The 6,799-nt window shown below is 51.6% G+C and overlaps 1 non-coding gene across 1 annotated transcript; it reads right to left on the bottom strand.

Annotated features, from left to right (window-relative positions):
• Nucleotides 1–441: 441 nt before the first annotated feature.
• On the bottom strand, nucleotides 442–604 carry LOC145394290 (U1 spliceosomal RNA). The gene has a single exon (XR_013896367.1). It is a non-coding gene; the product is annotated as a U1 spliceosomal RNA (small nuclear RNA).
• Nucleotides 605–6,799: the final 6,195 nt, after the last annotated feature.

The raw sequence follows: 6,799 nt of genomic DNA, 5'->3' as shown, positions 1-6,799 counted from the left end.
ACAAAACACACCGCTGATCTCTAATGACGTCAACTGTGACCATGACAGTCTGGCACGGAAGACTGAGACACAACGTTTGTATACTACTAATCTAAAATTTCTGTACTATGCATCGAACTACTCAAAGTTATAATCACGACAGGAAAATGTGAATACATACAAGGAAGAGTTTTCCGGAACCTTTGCAATGCAGGTATGTGTAAAGTAGCTCAAGGATCTGTGCTTTTATCAACTTTATTCAAAACGTACATCAATGTACACAATAACCCACAATAGCTGTAACCACAGTGGTGGTGGTTTTGAAGAGGTTGTAAATTGGCTAAAATCAATCGATCATCATCCCCTGGTGATATAAATCGTGAAGACGTATACAGAATGACAAAATTTTGTTGAATTTAGTATCACAAGTCCTGAGCACATCCTATGTCTTGTTCATTCGTATGGGGGATAGCGCGAACGCAGTCCCCCGCTACCAAAAATTGCGCACTCGAGTTAACCACATTTGGGTTAATCGCAGGGGTCAGCACCACCGGAGTGCAATGGTGGGCCTCGCCCCGGGAGAACCGCCTTCGTGATCACGGTATCTCCTGTGCCAGGTAAGTATGCTCTCGACTGCTACCCTACACCCCTGACCATCTACTCCTGCCTACCTCAACACCGCTCCACATCATTATGCTAATTTTTCTTCTTGTCTCGTATAACATACATAGGAATTCAGTGGTAATGACAAGCTTTCTATTTATATGTGGGAAAAAGAAAACTAACCTTTAATACATGATAGATTATCAAAGTTAAATGATGAAACGAGTGGGAAATCATCACAAGTTAATGAACAAAGAAGGAATCAACATTTTTTTTTTCTTAACGTGTCCGACTCTGGGCAAAGGCTCAGGGCCTATTTCTTGGGAACAGTGGCCTATCCCAAGGCCCAGTAGTCCTCCTACACCTCCACAAATCACCACTTTGGCGCTAACACCCACCGTCCATATTGAATACATGCTAGGGCTGTCTTACATAGGACTGGTGTACTGGTATTAGCGGGGATACTTTTACGACATGTCGGGGGGTCATCTGGTAGATCAGGAAAGACTGCTTTCTTTTTTAGGAAATTCAAGTCCATAAACTGTTCCCTGCCCCAGCCGGGATTCGATCCTGAGTCCATTAGGACTGCAAGCCGCCTCACTACCGATTCAGCCACGAATCTCTGGTTTGTTCCCTCAAAGGTTGACTTAAAACGAGTACTGAAGCTCTAAATTGTGTACACCTTTCATTATCACCACTTAGTTCTAGTTAAAGTTATCACTCATAACATGTGCGCCACGTAATCGTAGCTAACCTTGTTCAGTCTCTCTTCTATGCTGGTAAGTAAGTAGCCGAGAAGCATATTAAAAAAGAATGTAAAAACGTGAGGGTGAAACTGTCTTTCCTCTGTAAACCTTGGTGTACTGTGGTTATCGCCTTCAGTGGTCCTTGTGTACTCGATCAGCCTTTCGACTTAGTACAGGATGAGTGAATTGGGTTGGACTGTAGCTCCTGTGTTCCGGTGATGCATATTATGAAGCGGGTAATAGCAAGCACGTTTTGCATGAAATCAAATATGCAAGTGCAGTAGAACTGGACAGTAGCTAGCCAAGCTGGAAGGATCTATTACAATTACTGTCGTTTACCATTGCGTTGTGTGTTATTTTTCATAGCAAATATAAGCCACGTTTTCTGTCATACAGTGGAAAACGATGAGATACTTCAGGTGCTACCTCTGTGCTTATGTGTGTGTGGATGTGTGTAGGTGTGTGTTTTCCACACATGCACACATCAGGTGCATGTGCATGTGCAGGTATTGTCCTAGCTAGTGCTGGGATTTTGAATCAACAGGTAATTTTATAATGCATATCGTTTTTGTCTATGTATCTATATGTGTATGCGACTGTGTATATGTATCTTCTTAGGGTGTACATGTTATATAGTCTCCCTGTCTATGTATATATTAATGTAATGCTAGGTGAAATTAGGCTCGACTTCTCGTTCTTATTACACCTAACGTGGAGCGGGGTCCTCTTTCGAGACCGGAGCTTAGTGCAATAGAGGCAGGACACAAAAACTCTAGACAACAACCTTTACACGTATATTACCACAATCAGACACAGGACAAGTCAGCAGATATTACAGCACAATATATAGCAATATAAAACCTTATCTAGGATATGGGTATCTCGCAGGATACTTGCTTTTCTGATAGTAATGACAACACAATCAATCCTAGTGTATCAAGAGGCAGTGAATATAAGAGCGCGTGGGGGCGCGGGTTGGTGGGGTAAGTTTCACGAGGAGGGGATAGGGGAGGGTGCGGGGAGTGACTTGTGACGGCTAGGGGAAAGTTATGGTAATACTGGAGAGCGGCAGATATTAGCCGTGAAGTTTATACGGTTTCTACTAGCCAAGGGAATTTAGTAAATGATTTTATCCTTGATTTACACTTACTCGGGATATTGGGGTGAGAGAGAGTGATAAACAAGATTTATGGGTAGCATGGGGGAGGGAGAGAATACCATTAATACTCCCTTTCACAATATTCCTTTAGAGCTCACAGTAATTGGGGTATGTCATTATAGGGGAGACTCCAGGCGGCACAGGCTTACTAATTGTATAAAAGAGATGTCACTCATAAACATAGTTCATCAGATCTTGTTCCACACACTCGTCCTTTAGCTTCTCACTGTGATCTTATTTGCCCCGATATTCATTATAAGAAATCACTGCACACTACTTATACTAGGGGAAATCACACTTAACCGAAATCACTCGTACTACAGTATCACACGTATTCATCAAGGGGATAGGCAGGAACATGTCTTCGGCGATCCTGCCGGGCTAGGGGCACCGCCAATGCGAGGCGTGCCAAGAGGGCACGGGATATCTCGTAAGGGCGTCCTCTTGCGTCCTGGGCTACCCTTGGTTTCCGGGCTGGGCTCAGGAGTGTGGCCCTCGGGACTGGGGCCGAATAGCTCCAGGAATCTCTGTGATAAGTCTTGGCCTGTAGTGAGGACCTTACGGCGTCGTGGGGGCGCAGGGAGATCGCGCCCGGGTGTCCTGGGGAGAATCGAGAGAGACTGCGGGCTACGGTCTCCAGCGTCTAGGGGCGCCGACAGAGGAGGGCTGCGGCAGTGACTTCCACTGGGGTCAGTCGGGTGCGTCTGCTCTAGAGCCAGACGTAGGGAACAGAGACCAGGGGAGGCTGTGAGGCCCGTCTGGGTCATTCTGGGACAGGAAGCCTGCATGGGCTCTAGTCTCCTGCCGTAGGGACGTCTCTCTCCTTACCTCTTTCTGCACACCTTTGGAGCGACAATAGATCGTCTCACGAGGAAGGGAGCGACAATAGGCCGCCTCTACTAAGACACTCTTGGAGCGACCATAGATCGTCTCACGAGGATGGGAGCGACCATAGATCGTCTCTACCCGAGCACTTTCGGAGCGACCATAGATTGTCTCATGAGGATGGGAGCGACCATAGGCCGTCTCTACCAGAGCACTTTCGGAGCGACCATAGATCGTCTCACGAGGATGGGAGCGATCATAGATCGTCTCTACCGGAGCACTTTCGGAGCGACCATAGATCGTCTCACGAGGATGGGAGCGACCATAGATTGTCTCTACCGGAGCACTTTCGGAGCGACCATAGATCGTCTCACGAGGATGGGAGAGTCCATAGATCGTCTCTACCGGAGCACTTTCGGAGTGACCATAGATCGTCTCATGAGGATGGGAGCGACCATAGATCGTCTCCACTGGAGGTGCGCCGTCTGGAGTGCCTATGACAACTCCACCTCTAGCTGGCTCAACAATTCCACTCCATGAAGGCAGTGTCTTTCTCCTACGGTGGCGACGACGTGGTGGCTGCGTGACATAGGGGCGCACGGCCCGGGCTGACATATGTCGCTGTTGCCGGGAGTGGTTGTGACTGGTGGCGGCTACCCCGTGGGGTCTGTGTGGGGGTGTCGGCACATCCTCGGGCATACTGAGCTGTATTTGGCTTGCCCTGTCGCCAGAGGCACTATGGTATATTTCGGGGGCACTGTTCTTTAAGTCACGCATTTTACCACTCTCCCCCTGTAAAAAGTCACGTCCTCGTGGCTGGAGGTGGAACGCTTGTGTGTTGGAGGTGCTGTACACGGGCTGGAGGTGTTGCAGCGCAGTTTGCCAGGCGACAGTGTAGGGGTTCTCTTCTTGTTCTGGGTCGCAGGTGAGGAAGAGTGTGGAGGTGGTGGTGGTAGACTGGAGGAGGTTTAGGAGGTGGTGTGGCCCGCGGAGTCTGTGGTTCCTGCCAAGGGTAGGTGCCCATACGGCCCGCCTCACTCTCATCTTGCTTGGTGTGGCTGTCGGTGTGGTTGGGAGCTGAATGCTGGATACCGCGGGTAAGGGCCGGATTTGTGCCGTGGTAATGCGGCGTTGAGTCTCTGGGGAGTACAGGTAGAGGAGATTTGGGCCTGATGTAGCTTGATGGTGTGAAGTCGTGGATGGTGTAGGGGTGTGTGTGTATCAGGCGGGCGGGCATGAGAGGCGGCCCGAGCGGGTGGTGGTGGTCTTGAGGGTCGGGGTGGGGGAAGAAGTGGGCATATGGGATGGGCGGGTTGTTTTGCATGTTGTGGGCACGGTGGGGCACGGTGTTGGCGGAGAGGGTGTACGGATGGTGGGTGGGGGAGGGGTGGTGGTGGTGGGTTGTGGTGAGGGCGTGGTGGTGTGGGCAGAAGAGGTGGGAGTGGGCGTTGAGGGGGGGGCCACAGAGGGAAGGGGTGAGGGTGAGGGAGGAGTGGCGGGGGAGGCATCAGGTGAGGTGCTGGGGGTGGTGGCGGCCGGGGAGGTGGAGGTTGTAGGGGGGGTGGAGTGGGAGGGTGAGGAGGAAACATAGCATTCATATGTGACTGTAGAGGGTGGTGCGGGGGCCAGAGGGGGCTGGGGGTGTGGGGCAGGAGTGGGGGAGGTGGGCGTGCGGAAAGGTCGCACGTGACGGTTGCGGAGGGTATGGGGAGTGCCGTGATAGTCTATGACTACCTGGTATGGGTTGGGGGCTTTAATGATCGTGTGGGGCCCCGTGAAGTGGGGGGCAAGCTTGTGGGGAGTGTGGAGCTGGGCAATGACGACTGTGTCACCCGGGTTGAAAGGATTGGAGGCTGTGTCGGGTCCAAGGTCCAGGTTCTTTTGCAGGTGGTATATCCGCCGTTTTAGCAGGTGTAGCGGGTCTGTAGTGGGAGCGGAAGTGGGCGGTTGCAGGTGATGGCGTAGGGATAGTAGAAGGGGAGTTTCTCCAAAGATTCTTTCATGGGGGGAAACCCCGTCTTCTCGGGGGCACGAATTCATGCCCCACTGGACAATTTTTACATGTGCCTGCCAATCGTCATCTTTTTTAGCCTCGATTCGGGTGCGTAGCTGATTGATGAGGGTACGATGGCTACGTTCACATACGGTGTTCCCTTGTAGCCAGTATGGTGAGGAGTGGGAGATCTTATATCCAAAAATGCTGGCTAGCTCCTCCCAGATTTTCCCGGAGAACTCGGGGGCATTATCGGAATGGATGGCTTGGGGAATGCCAAAGTAAGGGAACACGTGTCGGAGCAGGGCATCGGCGACAGCGACGGCATGATGTTCCTTAACCGGGCAGGCTACTACGACTTTGGAGTACGTGTCAACAAAAGTGACCAGGTATATATATCCAGATTTAGGGGGAAGAGGACCCACTACGTCGATCGCCAGGAGTTGCCAGGGCTTGTGGGCGGTGATATGGCCTGATGGCCCGGCAGTCCGGGTGATATCTTTTCCAAGCGCGCAGGCGCGGCAAGTCTGGGTAATTTTCCTTGGCGAGGGTGGAGGGATTTGGGGCCCAGTAAATATCATTGAACACCTGTAGTAATTTTTTGGTGCCCAAGTGGATGCCATTGTGGGCATGGAGGTGGCGCAGGGTGTCACGTGCCGCATCGAGGGTCAAGAGGATGTGCCCGGACGGGGTTAGAAGGTGGTCGCCCTGTCGGCATGGCTTGGGGAATAGGTGAGCAGGGATCCAGGGGGGCCGTTCCTTGTGGTGCCAGAGTTGTAGGAGGTCGGGGTCCGGTTGTACCGCATGAATGGGGAGGCGGGAGAGGGCATCTGCATTGGTGTGGAGCTTTCCGGGTCTGTGTGAAATCTCGTACTGAAACTCCTCTAGGGTGTCACGCCACCGGACGAGTTGGGCGTTATGGGAGTCTGATTGGCGCAACCACTAGAGTGATTGGTGGTCGGTTATTATCGTGACTTGAGTCCCGGAAAGATAAGCCCTAAAATATTGGAGGGCCCAGATTATACCGAGGCATTCTCGCTTGGTGGCGGCATAATTCTTTTCGGCCGGGTTCAGAGTGTGACTGGTGCAGGCAATGATGTGTTCTCTGCCGGCCTGTACCTGGGCTAGGACGGCGCCTATCGCGGTAAGGGATACATCTGTGTAGAGGCGAAAAGGGAGGGCATAGTCGGGGAAGGCCACGATGGGGGCAGAGACGAGCTTGTCTTTTAGCTGTTGAAAAACAGCTCGTCAGTCCTCGGTCCAGAGGAAAGGTTCCCCTTTTCGTGTCAAGTCGTGAAGAGGCTTAATGATCTGCGCGAATCCCTTCACGAAGCGACGGTAATAGGACGTGAGTCCCAGGAAGGCGCGGACGCCGTGGACATCCTGCAGCGGCGGTATGTCCGCTATGGCATGGAGCTTGTCAGGATCTGGGGAAATTCCTGCTTGGGAAATAGTATGTCCTAGGAACGAGATGGTCTTAGCGGCCAGGACACA

The sequence above is a fragment of the Coenobita brevimanus genome, chromosome 3, assembly GCF_032717465.1.
Source record: "Coenobita brevimanus isolate Jiangsu-jjx chromosome 3, ASM3271746v2, whole genome shotgun sequence".
Lineage (NCBI taxonomy): Eukaryota > Metazoa > Arthropoda > Malacostraca > Decapoda > Coenobitidae > Coenobita > Coenobita brevimanus.
This window is presented reverse-complemented; position numbering and strand designations above follow the sequence as displayed.